The sequence below is a fragment of the Callithrix jacchus genome, chromosome 12, assembly GCF_049354715.1.
Source record: "Callithrix jacchus isolate 240 chromosome 12, calJac240_pri, whole genome shotgun sequence".
In the NCBI taxonomy this organism is placed as follows: domain Eukaryota; kingdom Metazoa; phylum Chordata; class Mammalia; order Primates; family Cebidae; genus Callithrix; species Callithrix jacchus.
In genome coordinates, this window is record NC_133513.1 from 114,339,690 (window position 1) to 114,354,980 (window position 15,291).

A 15,291-nucleotide genomic window follows, 5' to 3' on the forward strand; every position below is an offset into this window, starting at 1 on the left:
GGGAGAATTTAGAAGGATCTGATCCCCAGTGGTGCTGGAATCCCAAGTGCTCTCTTCCTGCAGGAGGGGAGGCTGAGTTCCGTCAGCAAATGAGACAGGAAAGGCCAGAAGCCAGCAGGGGCCAGAATGAAAGGATTGTCTTCTTAGCCATGCTCTGTTGGAAAGAATGCAGTTTTCAAAATATTTTTGAACTTTTTTGCATGGTGGACTGGACATTCCAAGTAAATTTATTTGCAAAACTGGACCAAATTATAGCATTTGGTTTGGGGTGCTCTCCTTTCATACAAAAACTACCCAAAAAGGCCATTGCTGCTTCTTCTGTTCTTATTTTCCAGATGCTTTAGGGGAACTGAAACCGTACTTGTTGGCTGAAAACCAAAACATCAGTTTATAGCATCTGGGCTTTGGAACCAGGATTCTTTTTCTGTTACCTTGGATGTGGCTCTGTTTTTAATTACGAGGCCAGCAAAAGACAGCACTCACTCCTGACAATGTCACCAGGGTCGTTCTTCATAAGGACAGGGTCACAGTGGCCACTAGTCATTCCAACCCTGGTCTCAGACGGTCTCATGCTCAGGGTCACCTTCCACTGTTTGGTCTACTCAGGAATCCTGGTGGGATCAGATTCAATAAATTAACTAAATAAACTTCCAATGAGGTTTAAGTAAAGCTGCAACACTGCTTACAGGTGGAAGCATTGTGACTGTTAAGATTTCATAAGCAGTCAGGATGTTGCCCGCACGTGCAGGGGCGTGAAACTTTAAGAAAGCTCCAGAGGCCGGGTGTAGTGGCTCACACCTGTAATCCCAGCCCTTTGGGAGGCCGAGGCAGGCTGATCACCTGAGGTCCAGAGTTCTAGACCAGCCTGACCAACCTCGTCTCTACTAAAAATACAAAATTAGCCAGGTGTGGTGGCACATGCCTGTAAACGCAGCTACTCAGAAGGCTAAGGCAGGAAAATCACTTGAACCCGGGAGGTGGGGGGCTTGTGGTGAGCTGAGATCGCACCACTGCACTCCAGCCTGGGCAACAAGAGTGAAACTCTGTCTTAAAAAAAAAAAAAGAGAGAGAGAGAGAGAAAGATCCAGAGAGGTTGCTTCGTTTCCTTGCATTTGCCCCCGGGCCCACCCCCTTCTCTCATCTCCTCCTCCCCTCTTCCTTTCCTACCCTGACCAACTTGGCCACTCCTAGTGAGGCTGGCTGAGTCTTGCTGGGTGTGAATTAGACCATGTGAAGCCACTTAGAGTCATCAGAATGTTAAGTGGAGAAGCATATCCCAGCGAACCTAGAGTGGCCTGAGCTCACTGTCCTCAGGGACACCCTCCTGCCTCGGTGTCACCAAAACCTTTGCAAAGGTGAACTCTGCCACCGCAGAGATTTCGCTCTGGAGTTATGCCTGGTCTAGGACACAGGGCTGGGACGTGCCTTCCCACACTTATTGGCTCAGACTGTGGAAAGGAGACCTTGGTCCCTGTTACTGATGTCAGTCCCTTCAGAGAGGCATGTGGGCCATGAGCGCCCTAGTTCTGCCCCTCTGCTCCCCTCTCAGGCTCTGGCCCACTCTGGCTTGCCCAGCGTGCCCCCGTTCTGTCTCTTCTGCTCCCCTCTAAGGCTCTGTCTGAGCAGAGACTCACTGCCCCACCCCTCTTCCTCCCGCCCTGAGCTCCCAGATTCCAACAGCATGCCCTCCTGGCTGTTGGGACATCAGTATCTCTGCATCCTGTCATGATTTTTTTCACACAGGAAGCCCTGGAACACTACCACTGTCTTCTAAAAGTAGCCATATTTTCATGAAGAGAGGTCCCTCCGAGTGATCAGACATGGTGCAGTGTATACTTGGGGGCTGAGGATAATCCCTGAGGGGATAAGAATCAAGTGGGCTCTGGATGCACATGCCTTTCTAGCTCCCCCTTCCCTGCTTGTTCTTTTTCCCTAATTAATGGCTCCACCCATCACCCAGCCAATCAAGGTGCCCAAAAGTTGTCCTCCACACTTCTGGGATGGCCAGGGGGTGTCTCTGGATCACAGATGAGAGCTTGCCTCATCTGCTGCCCCAGCCCTTGGATGCCTCCCTCCCATCTTCAGAATGATGCCCCCATCTTGGCCTGGCACTCCCTCCCACCAGACTCTTCTTGGGGCTCAGCCTCTCAGCTCCACCCCACCCTGGGCCCCATTCATCCCAGGTAGCAGCTTCTGCTGCTGAAGTGCCCCTCTGCTCCTTGGGTGGTTCAGGAACTCCTCATTCATCCAGAGGAAACCCTTGACACCCGCCTACTGGAAACGCGATTTGATTCGATTTTTCCGTAGCATCATTTGGTGAGACAATTAAAATCTTTAAAGTGACTAAGAAATTCCACTTGTAGACATTTTGCCAGGAAAACACAAATGGGTGGAAAAATTCAGCTGCAGAGATGTATTTGCAGCAATCTGAAACACCCCAGTGCTGCTTAATGCAATCTTAGTGCATTCATACAGTGGAATCCTGTTATATGTAAATGTTTGGTGCTACAAAGAAAAAAATCAGTACTGGGACAAAGGATCTCTCAGCAAAGCAATTCCGTTTACTTCCTGCAGAAAGGGTACCTTTGTTAGCAATCTCGCCACAAGAGTACAATGAACAAAGGAAAGCAGACATATTTATCACTTACGCACTTGAGGTCATGCTCACTGCTGCATCTGATCTCGTTGGCTGGAGTCACACCTCACCATCTAAACTAAAACCCGATTGGCTAACAACTTAAAACTTTTCTTCACAGGTAAAAGCAATGGAGAACAAAAAGGAAATCCAAATAAGGAAGGGGCATAGGCTGCAAGCTGGGACATGCCTGTGAGAATGTCCAGGACGGATATCTTGGTTAAAGTATAAGGACGTAGAATGTACTACGTGCCTGGAAGCACGTCTAACAGCTACATAGGATAGGGCTTAACAAAGAGCTACTAGCAGAAAGCAGGAAGGCTTTGAAGAAAGTGTTTAAAAGAAACTATTATTTCTAACACTTATGATCTTTCTTAAGAAAGGAAACTTTGAAGAGGAACTTTCCTACTTCCCATAAATCCTAGGGTTAACAACACTGAGGCACATGAACATTTTGTATTTGGAACTGTCACCTCTCCCCTGGACTTCCTCAAAGCCTCCTAATGGGCCTCCAGACATCCCTCTTTGCTCCTCTCCAAATCATTTGCACCTGGTATTGGGTGAAAAATAGCCTGAATCATGCCGTTGGGCAGTTTAAAGCCCCGTAAGGCATTTCCATTGTAATTAGATGAGCTCGTGAATTCCCTCCCCAAGCTGTACATCATCAGTGATGTGTGCTCTGTAACCAGGCGTTTGTCTAACTGGAGGTCGTACAGGAGGACACCTACTCTGGCCACATTCGCCTTCTATCAGTGCCCTGGGGTGAGCCTAGCCCTGCCCCATCTCTGGACTTTGGACATGCTGTTCCCTGCACCAATCTGCTTCCCTTTACTGGCACTAGGGGTAACTTCTCTGCATCCTTCATTTCTCAGAGAGGCTTCCCTTAACCCTTCTGTTCAAATGGGGTCGCTGCTATTATTCCTCACTGTACCTTGTTCTTTCTGTTTTCCCTTTTCCATGTATTACACCCAGGAAATCCTTAAGGACATCATCCTGGTGGGCTTTGTTTACAGGGTACATCCAGCACTGAAGAGTTAGTACGCCTCACACAGAGGAGGTGCGCAATAAACATGTAAGGATGCCCGTGCTACATGGTAATTTACAAAGCAAACTACAAAACGGTATGCTGGTATATAGAGCATAACAGTATGATGCAATCTAATAATAGTGCACAGATTAATATGAAAAACTCCAGAAGACAGCTGGGCGTGGTGGCCCACGCCTGTAATCCTAGCACTTCAGGAGGCCAAAGAGGGTGGATTGTGGGTGGAGTTCAAGACCAGCCTGGGCAACACAGTGAAACCCGGTCTCTACTAAAATACAAAAAATTAGCTGAACGTGGTGGTGTGTACCTGTAATCGCAGCTATTCGGGAGACTGAGTCAGGGGAATTGCTTGAACCCAGGAGACGGAGGTTATAATGAGCCCAGATTGCCCACTGCACTCCAGCCTGGGTGACAGAACAAGACTCCGTCTCAAAAAAAAAAAAAAAATCCAGAAGACTCTGCCACAAGCTCTTGTCAGTGGTTAAGTATAGATGGCGGGATTATAGATGGTTTCAAATGTTCACCTTCTCTGTATTATATTTCCCAGATTTTAAATACATTTTATTTTTATTTTACTTGCTTATTTATTTATCTGTAGAGACAGAATGTACTACGTGCCTGGAAGCACGTCTAACAGCTACATAGGATAGGCTTAACAAAGAGCTACTAGCAGAAAGCAGGAAGGCTTTGAAGAAAGTGTTTTAAAGAAACTATTATTTCTAACACTTATGATTTTTCTTAAACAAGAAAGGAAACTTTGAAGAGGAACTTTCCTACTTCCCATAAATCCTAGGGTTAACAACACTGAGGCACATGTACATTTTGTATTTGGAACTGTCACCTCTTCCCTGGACTTCCTCAAAGCCTCCTAATGGGCCTCCAGACATCCCTCTTTGCTCCTCTCCAAATCATTTGCACCTGGCCTCAGGCAATTCTCCCACCTTGGCTCTCAAAGTGTTGGGATTACAGGTATGAGCCAGGGTACCCAAACTGAATCAACTTTTAATAAATGTTAACAACAGCAATATTCCACAATAAAAAATAAAAATTCTGCTTGATTCTCATTGTGAAAAGACTCTGCCCATAAATCCCCAGCCTCTGTGAAAGGTTTCCTCCAAGCTCCATCTGCAGCTTCACCTGAGGTGTGCCTGAGGCATCCTTCTCTCTCCCATAGCCCCTGGGACTGCCTCCTTCAGAAGATGAGTCACCTCATCTTATGAGGTGGATTTCATAATCCTTCCTCTCCCTGCTCGCCCCTACCTATGGGAGCACCCAAAATGTCTTCACTAAAGCCCTCACTCATTAAACATTGTGACTAATTAATTTCAGCTAAACCATTTTATATGCAATTTTTGGCCTGCTCTCTGTCTTCTCCCAGCCGTACTTTCAATAAGGGTAGGGATCATCTACCTAATCGCTGACATAGTCTTTATGATTCATAGTCAATGGTCGATCAACAGTTGCTAAATGAACAAATGAATGAACGAATGAATTAATTAATTCAAAACAGGACTGTCTCTGAAAATTGAAATCCCTGCCCTTGATTATGTCTGCCATCAGATGTGTGTCCCCAAAATGCAGAATGCTCACTCAAGAGCAGAGGCATGTTGTCACTCACTGGAGTTCCATAGACATCACCTGACCACAGAGACTTTCTAAGGATCTTCCCTGAGAAGTCTCCGCTGAAAAGTTCGGATTCAGATACCTGTGAGCTGCGGAAATCTGAATATTCTCACAGCACTGACCTTTCTGAACATGAACTTGAAAATGAATAATCAAACTCCTGCATTTTTTTCATGTCTTATTTCAGTTTTAAAGATGAACAATATGATAAGAAAATCTGTTTCTCTGCTGGATTTCCATTTCCAAAGAGATAGCAAAGGTTCTCAGACTACTTGGAGAGTTTATTAGAATGCTGAGCGCTGAGCCTCACACAGAGTTTATTATTCAGGAGGTCTGAGATGCGAGCCCAAAAGACAAGTTCCCAGGTGATGTTGATGCTGCCGGTCTGGCGACCACGCTTGGAGACTCCGTGACTGTGCCCGACTGCTGGGGAGGCAGGAGCTCTGGTGACCTGCTGCGTGGCCTGGAGGAAGTCGCCGCCCATTCTGAGCCTCGGATTCCTTGTTGGTAAACAGAACCTCTTAGGATGTGGCTCTGTGATGCTGTGGACCCTGCGTCGCCTCGGTGTGTCCCAGCCAGCGCTGGGCAGCAGAGGGCAGCAGAGATCAGGAAATAGCGCCCCGGCAGGCAGCTTCTCCCACCGGTGGACTGAGTTCTCTGAACTGTCTTTCAGCACTCCAAAACCGTTAGCCAAAGAAGCAATATACCTCCTCATCCCTTTGCTCTCCAATGACTAAGACAAGTGAAGTGATGCCTTACACTGAAAGGTATTTCTTAGAGTTAGATACTTGGATCATCTTGAAAGCCCTTCTGCATCCTGCCCAGGGAGTGGAGGGCGAGCCAGTGGCTGGTGGTGGGTTCAGGACCACACATGGGCCTTTCCACTGTGTCCCAAGCTGAGTTTTACATTCTCTCCTACAAAAGAATTGGCGAGTGGACGTTGAGGGCAGCTTTCCTTCATGGTGATGGGGGGCAAGAGGGACCCCAGGGACTCCTGAGTGTGGGAAGGACTTCAGAGGTTTCCCAAGCAGGGCCTGCGACATTTGGAACTCCTTCTGCATGGAGTTGGAAAAGTCCCCTGCAAACATGTGACCCTGGAGTCCCCAAACATCTATTCAGAGACAGCAGATAATCCCCAGACGGTGCCTCTCCAGCTGGTCTTCAAGCTCGATCCCCCTCCTAGTTTCCAAATGTGGATCCATCAGAATGAAGGGCCCACACCTCTCTGCCCCGCTGTGGATTTCACATTTCTTGGTGCCTCTGAGTCACCACGAGGGGCAGAAAATTCTGCCTCCCAAACCCCTCCTCCAGGGACCCCCTTCATCCAGTTTGGATGTGGTCCTGGGATCCACATGCTAAACAGGCACTGAGGGTGGTTTGCCCGATCAGACCTGGGCAATCTCTGACCTGGAGGTAAAGCCCAGGTGGTGAAGATGAAAAAATAGGCGGCAAGCAACACTGGGAATTCTGGGGTTCCCACTTCCTGGGGCTGGGTCTCCATTCTTAGCATCCTACTCCTCATCCACAGGGAGAATTCCTTGGTTCCGGTACATTCCCTGCAACTGTCTCCAGTCATCCTAACATTCTGGGGGCCCAAGAAGAGAATAAAAATGAAGGTCCCATACCACGTGTCAATTTTTTAAAAGTTATCAATCTGGGGTCTGTAATGCTAGCACCGAGGTGGGTGGATTGCCTGAGCTCAGCATTTCGAGACCAGACTGGGCAACATGGTGAAACCCAGTCTCTATTAAAATAAAATTTTTAAAAAGCTGGGCATGATGGCAATGGCATGCACCTGTATTCCCAGCTACTCAGGAGGCTGAGACAGGAGAATCACCTGAACCCAGGAGGCGGAGGTTGCAGTGAGCTGAGATCATGCCACTGCACTCCAGCCTGGGCAACAGAGTGAGACTCTGTATATTAAAAAAAAAGTTATCAATCCAATCAGTTGTTAGAAGATAAAACACATTATTATTGTAGATGTAGATAAATACATCTACACATCAAGAAGGCGAGGTTTGAATTTAGAATTCTGAGGAGTCGCCCTAGGAAAAAGGCAGCACAGAGCCAGGCTGCAGCCTATCCCTGTCACGCCTCACTCCACTTGGCCTTTAGTGCACACACGTGTGTGTGAGACTGTGTGTATGCGCAGGTGTGTACACCCACCAGTCCCACATGTCCACATCCCCACCCAGTTCCAGCCAAGCCATTACCCACAGAAGAATGACGGACCCCCGGAGAGAGGCGCACACAGACCTGGAGGTTGGCTCAGGGTTCCGGGTATCCATGTCTCTAAAAGGCAGGTCACAGGATCCAGGGAGGCCCATCCCCAGCCCCAGGGACCCCTCGCCCTGGATAGAGCATGGCCTGATGAGACAGAGCAGGCCCTGCCCCGGCCCGCTGAGGCTCCTTGCTGCCCAGTGGCAGGTGGAGGACTTGGAGCTGTCTGGCTGGTCCTGCTGAAGCCACATTGGCTTTGGGCCCCTGGGAGCCTGGCTGTGAGGCCTTTCTCAAACCTTAGGCAGGCCTCACAGACAGACAGGGCTGCAATCCTGGGCTGAGCGCCTGCCTGGAGATGGGGCTCCAGGAGGGGCTGGGAGGGTTGCATGGAGGGAGGGCTGTTAAAATGTAGCTCTCTGGGCCCTGCACCAGCCCTTCTGAATCAGTGGAGCTGGAAATATATGTTTTAACAAGGCTCTCCTTCCGAAGGATTCTAACACACACTAAAGTGTGAGAAGCACAGCTTGGAAACATTTTGTTTTATTCACCCAGTCAACAGATATCCACAGAAACTCCCCTCCCGTGGCACCGTCTGATTCCTGTCCCCTGCAGCCAACAGGGAGCCTTCCGCACAGAGGCTCTCCCTCCTCAGGTCTCAATTCTAATTTCACTTCCTCAGGGGCACCTTTTCTAAAATAGCTGCCATCTCCCAGCCCTCACCACCACATCCCTGCTCCTAGCTCCTTCTTGGCCTTTACCACAGATACAGGTGAGCTTCTTGGAATATTTATTTTACTCATGGCCATGCCCCCACCTCTAGAATATACCCTCTTCCCAGGGCCAGGGCCAGGGCCTGATGTGTGGGACTGATTCCTTTACTGCAGTGTTGCTGGGATATAATTTGCCTATAAACCTACAGAGTATTTGATGAATGGTGAATGAGGCCACTACCACTCAGCAGCAGATCATTCATCGCCTCTTCCCACAGTGGGACAATGGGGCAGGTGCCTTTTGGAGAAAGAGGGAAGATGTAGGCGGCGGAAGCCTCCAAGCTCTGAAGACCCCGCATGGCTGTCTGCCCGCCCCTTCAAGAAAGGAGCAGCTCTCCAGGAAGGCAAGAGAGAAAGAGGGGCCAAGATTGCTCACAAATGGGTGTCTTCCCTTGTGAGGAAGGATTCAGGGCTCAACACGCTTCCTGGGGCTGGGTCTGTACAGGTAGAAGGAAGAGGCCCAGTTGGCTGCAAGGCCGGGCCAGCCCCGGCCCTGCGGCCTGGCGGTTTGCAGGCACCCTCGTTTCAGAGCATGCTTGTATGCACTTGCTCTTCTGGCACGCCATGAACCATTTCTTGGCTGCCTTGTTAGGAGATTAAGCTTTCTCTAAAAAGATGAAAAAAAAAAAATCTCTAGCAAAGGCCTCACTAGAGCTGACCCCTGAGGAGGCGGTGGCAATAGCTGATGGGCACTACATTTGTCTAATTAATCTTCTTGTCAACAAAGTTGTTCTTTGCCGGTGCCAGCTCTGACATCATCCTACAAGCTTGCTACACTGGTTCATACTCAGCCACAAAGGCTGCCTGCGACCCAGCACTACACTCCCTAACCACCCCCAACGCGCTGCTGCCTGGAAATGCATGGAGGAGAATAGAGATGTCACACAGCTGCTGGCTTAGAAGAGGCCCCTGGGAATCACAGCTTGAATGACAGGTGGATAAATATCTGGAAGATTCAGGGGACCCGTAAGCTGGAAGGACTCTGGTTTCTAAATAGGACACAGATGCTGAACATCTTCTTCAGGTTAAACTTTGGGACGTTCCATTTGCCGTGCAAACTGCTCTTGCCCTGGATGGGTTGCCCCACGAGTGACCCAGGAAACTTTAGGTGGCAAAGTTGCAAAATCAGGTGCCTACAGGCCCAGCCAGGGCTTTCCCCTTCAGTGCCCTGGGGTGAAATCTCTGGATGCCCATGGCTGACCTGGACTCTAGGGAGTGGGAGGGCTTGTAGTCAAAAGGTGATTCCAGGCCTGAACACCAGATCCAAATTTTCAAAAAGACTGTGCAGATTTACGGGTGAAATCAGAGTCCCTGGTGGCCATTTCCTACCTCTGTATGGGGCTCTTAAAATGAGCATCCAGGCCTTCCCGACCATCGCCTCCCACACAGGGCTTCCCTTCCAGTTTTATTGTTAGTCCCTCTCCTCGTTGATTTCCTCCAAGCACTCATCACTGTCCACACTCGCCCTGTTTATTTCTGCTCACCGACCTGGCTTCCTAACCAAGGGGCCTGTGCATGAAAGCTGGAGGAGGGGGATCCATCACCTTGGACAGGGAAACATTTATATCATTATTTTCACTAACCTCTAACTGAGATTTAACATTTTACTCAACTGTGAAAACAGGCAGCATGACGCCGTGTATAGCAGTGTCTGTGACTTGTCTCCGACGGAAATCATAGCCATTTTCCTATCACATCGTAGTTGATGCAGTTATCTCAAAATATCAGTTGGGCTCATCACTATTTTGAAATGACTGCAGTGAATAGATTGGTCTGTAGATCTTGTTACATCCTCTATCAACAAAGAAGATATATGACTATAGCACCACTGAAAAATATTTTATAACTCCATGTCAGTATAATCGGTTTGCTTTGTAATCCCGTGTATCTTAATTGACGCTTTTTCAAATATTCTGGTCATGAGACTGGCAAGGGAGACTGTAAGCCATCATTTTCTTTCCTTCTTTCCTTCTTTCTTTTTCTTTCTTTCTCTCTTTCTTTTTCTTTCTTCTCTCTCTCTCTTTTTCTCTCTTTTTGATGGAGACTCTGTAGCCCAGGCAGGAGTACAGTGGCGATCTCGGCTCACTGCAACCTCCGCCTCCCCGGTTCAAGTGATCCTCCTGCCTCCCGTGTTCACTTTTCTACCTTGGGTTCTGGCACACACTAAGTGCTCTAAACAATATTGTTAACTGAATTAATGAAGGAACCACTGAACAAATGAATTAAATAAGTGAACCGAACAAATGAACATGAGCCTTCACATGGCCTTGCCCACGTCCATGGACCCATGTGTTCTGGAAGGTGCAAAAGGCTCCACCACACTGCCACCTTAGCTTCTGTCTCCGCGACATCCCCGCTGCCCACCATGAGAGACGGGGGTCTTGCTACCTCCACTAAGAACAGTATGAATAGTTCAGAGCTGACCAAGGCGTCTGGCTAAGCAAAGACTCCACCAGCCCATCGCCTTTGTTGCTGCAGCCACGCGGGCCTCCCCCAGCCCACAGCTGGAGACAGGGGGTTGATCCTAAAGGGAGGCCTTGGTCCCACCCATCACCGCCTCCATCCTGGTCCTAGTTCCGGACGGAGCCGCGGCCCCGGGTGCCCTGCCCGGGATGGCCACGCGATGGCGCTGTGCGTCCGACCGCGGAGCCCCCGCGCGTCAGGCTCCCGCTAGCACTCTGATCCCGCTCCGGGCTCCAGGCTCGGAGCAGGGGTTCGGGCTACGGTTCCCGGCTCCGTGCGACCGATCGCGGGGCTCCCTGTCTGGGAAGGAAGCTCGCGGGCCGCCTTGGGCCTCGCTGCAGCCCAGCTAGGTCAATCAGCAGCCGCTCAGTCACCCATGGGTTCCCCATCAGTTGCGTGGAGCCGGACACCATGCCTGGGGCGGGGGGCGTGGGAGTGCAGGGCACCCGGGGTCTGGACGCGGCTGCAGGGGCGAACAGAGCGGGTTCTCCCTGGCCTGGGGTGAACTCTCCGGACCCGGGCTGTGAGACCCTCTAACTCGCCACGTATACCCGGTGTCTGCAGAGGGGGCCGGGGTGCAGAGGCCCACGCCCGCGGTCAGAGGGCAGCCGGGCACACCCGAGTCCCAGTGGCGCCCGCCTTTCTGCCATCACTCCCTCTTTTGCAAAATGAGACGATAAAGGTCCCGAGCGGTGGGTAGGATTGAAGGAGGTGGGCCGCACAGGGCTCCTACGCACGGTGCTCCGCGCCCACTCAGCCCTGCGGGGCGCATGGTCTGCAGCCTCGTGGGCTCGGGCAAAGGGACCTGGGCTCATCGCCGCAGGAGGGACGAGGTCTGCCCTGTACTCGCTGCGTCGGCGGCGTGTGGCGGAGCTGAACGAAACGCCTGCAGAGCTGCGCGCGGTGCCTAGCACACCGCGAGCGACCCGTCCCTTCCCTTGTTCTGCGCCCGTCCCGTGGGTGGACAGGAGGACACCCAGGGCCTCCGCTGCGTCTCCAATACTACGGTTACCCCAGGGCCTAGAGGCTTATTCCCGGGAGACGGGATCCACCCCGAGCCAAGGTCTCCCATTTTCTAGAGAGAGCCTGGGCAGCCGGGAATGCCACCCTCGGAAGGAAAGGCAAGAGGGAGGTGAACGTTCATCCTAAGGCCGTTCAACGTGGGGAGAGGCACTGCTGGAAAACTGTGTTCTGGTCAGAAAGAAGCTGCTTGGGAAACCCAGCGGCGGTGCTGGAGGACGCGGGGAGGCTCCCACCGCTCCGATCCGTGTCTGACGTCTGCCCTGCGTGCGTCCCAAGGCTGAGTCCCTGCCCGGCGTCCCTGGCCCACCGGCCCTCCGGCCTGTCCCTGTGAGCGGTTACTGGGGCGTGCAGGACCGAGCCGGCCCTCCCTGAGTCAGCCAGGGACCCCGGAGTGTCGATAATTAAGAGACGCACGTCAAGAATGTAAATTCCTGTGGTTCTCAGGCTAGGAAGGGTTCATTCGGTGCCTCAGGACAATTACAAGCCGAGGGAGTCTGAAAGAGCCAGTGTTGCTGTTTAAAGCGTTATCAGTTTAATGAACTACTTATGAAGTGTTAAACGCATGCTAGGGTGAACTGCAACATCTGGGCTTGCGTTTTATTTGCAGACTTCAAACTGGGCGCTTGGTGTTTTGAAAATGCCAATTAACGGTGCAAAATCAGAATTTCTAAAGGGAGGAAGAAGATTTTTTTGTGCTATCTCCCTAAACTATCTCAAAATGTCTTTAAAACACACACACATTCACACACAAACACGGCAGCCTCAAGGACTTAAAGGATTTTCTTTTTAATTAAAAAAGCAGGAATTTGCTGCCCTCTTCTTTGTTGTTCACAATTTGATTTTTTTTTTTTTTTTCTGGAGGAAAGAAAGGAGAATTTAAAATCAGAGGTGTCATCAACACAAATTTCCCAGAGTTTGTCGTAGGAAATTTGTCATTTCTACCCATTTCTTCCAGGCCAGAAAATAGATCGCCTTCAGGAATATTTACTGTGCTTTCTTGAGAAAAATTTCCAAGCTACCCCATGAAGCAATGAAGTTGGATTCGGAACAAGTGGAAACATTATAAAATTGCTTATTTTCTTCCAAAATTTGTATTTTTCTTCCCTATTTCCTGTTAAATCAGTGCCACTCATTAGCAACCATATTTTTGCATTATATGCTCAGCAGAATTTTTGCTCCGTGACTGCATTCCAAATTAAACTTTTACATTTCCAGAGAAAGTGTAACAAATGTCTAAATCAGTTACAAGTTAAACTAATGAGGGAAGGGAAGAAAACTCAAGTTTCTTCTGCTCGTGGAAAAGCGATTGCTTTTTATCTGTTTCATGCTTTGGGGACACTTTTACCCCTGGGATCTTGCAAGGAGCATTCACAAAGCAAGAAGGCTCAGGAAAATGAAAAGGTGTCTGAATTCAGCACTGTCAAACAGCTCTGACAAACACTAGTTTCAGGAAACAAAGGCAGACACTTTGAGGATTTCATTGCAAGATCTGGATAGGGCTGCCCTACGTTAGAGCTGGAAGGATGTCACGGGTAGTTATGGCGGAATTCCACAGTGTGATAGCAGCATACCCACGATAATTCGTTGATAAAATTGCAAATAGAGCCTTTACTCTTTGCTGAGTGTTTCTTAATGGACAGCTACCAGTCTCACTTATGGGTGCCCCTCTGCCAGGGTCCAGTGAAGACAGCTAAGTGCAAGTTATTGCTTTCTGGCCAATAGCACATGATTTTCTTAATAAAAAGAGGGTGACCACACATGTTGATTTCTTGTCAACATGGCCCAGCAAGGCCCAAGCTGTTCCTTCACTCTTCAGCCCTTCTTGCTTCTCCATTCCAAAGCAGAAGGCCACTGTGAGCCAGGAAAAATCAAAAGAGCAGTTTCTTGGAGGAAAGTTGTAAACTTGGCCTCTTAGGGGAAGACCAAAGTTAGATACACACCAGGCCTGCAGTAGCCTGGACTGTGCCTTTTTTAGAGATTTTTGGTGGCACAATCCAGCCCAGAATATTTTGAGAAAGAAGTATACTAAAAGTATTCTATCAGCCAGGCGTGGTGGCTCACAGCTGTAATCCTAGCATTTTGGGAGGCCGAGTTGGGTGGATCACCTGAGGTCAGGAATTCGAGACCAGGCTGGCCAACATAGTGAAACCCCATCTCTACTAAAAATACAAAAATTAGCTGGGTGTGGTGGTGTGTGCCTGGTAATTTCAGCTACTTGGGAGGCTGAGGCAGGAGAACTGCTTGGACCTGGGAGGCAGAGGTTGCAGTGAGCTGAGATCATGCCATTGCACTCCAGCCTGGGCAACAAGAATGAGACTCCATCTCAAAAAAAAAAAAAAAAAAAAAAAAAAAGTATTCTATCACAATGGGGAGAAAAGGGTGGAGGGAAGGTATTATAAAACTTCAATAGCCAAATCTAACTGTGAACAGATGAATCAATATAACGGAATGTCTCAAACACAGGCCCTAATAGAGGTAATATAGACAAAAAAATTAGTATGTGGTAGAAATCTGTGAGGGAAGGGAGGTTAGTCGATAAATGATGTCAAGACCAATCAGGTGGAAAAAATTAAAGATAATCTCTATACCAGAGTAAATGCTGCATGCATTTAACAGTTATGTGCAAAAATAACATAAAGATAGAAGACAGGTACACTTCAGATCTTGAGAGCAGGACTTTGTAGATACAAAAGCTTAGGAATAGGTTAAAATGTAAATGATTGTTGAGTTTGACGTCAGAAACATTAAAACTTCTAGATATCGGTAACACTGGAAAGATGTCTGGATAAATATCAGAACGAATCTTATTTTTATATGAAAGCTTATTGCAAAACAATGAGAAAAGTGCTACCATAATACTGTTAAATTGGACAAAGAACACAAGTAAAGAGGAGGGGACTCAAGATGGCGCTGTGAGAACAACCCAGGATTGGAGCCCGCGTTGAATTCGCAAACGGTGAGTCAGTGCTGCATTTCCAGACTGATCTTTGTTGCCCACAGAACGGGGAAACTCCCAAGTATAAAAAGACACGGGACGCCAGGCAGTAGGTCTGCCTGGCGAAGCCGGCAGCCGGGACGGCGGCGGCCGGCCCTACCCAGCAATCCCCACAGGGCGCGCTTGTCCGGGTGCCTTGTTGAACCGGCAACCTGAGACTTGAGAGGGCTGGACTTGAGACTGAACGAGACTTGCACAGTAGCCCAGCCCAGGGGATTGCAGGGACAGATCGTTTGGGATACCCAGTGGGACGAACAAAACCGCGATTTCAAACTATCCCGGGCAGACGGTCCGAGACGCTCTGTGGGGGAGGGGCGTCCACCACTACGGAGGCAACCTGCCCCAACTGATATACACGCCCACTGCTGAGGCAGCCAGCCGTTGCCGAGGCAACCCGCCCCAACTGAGATACACGCCCACTGCTGACGCAGCCAGCCGTTGCCGAGGCAACCCGCCCCAACTGAGATACACGCCCACTGCTGACGCAGCCTGCCGTTGCTGAGGCAACACGCTACAA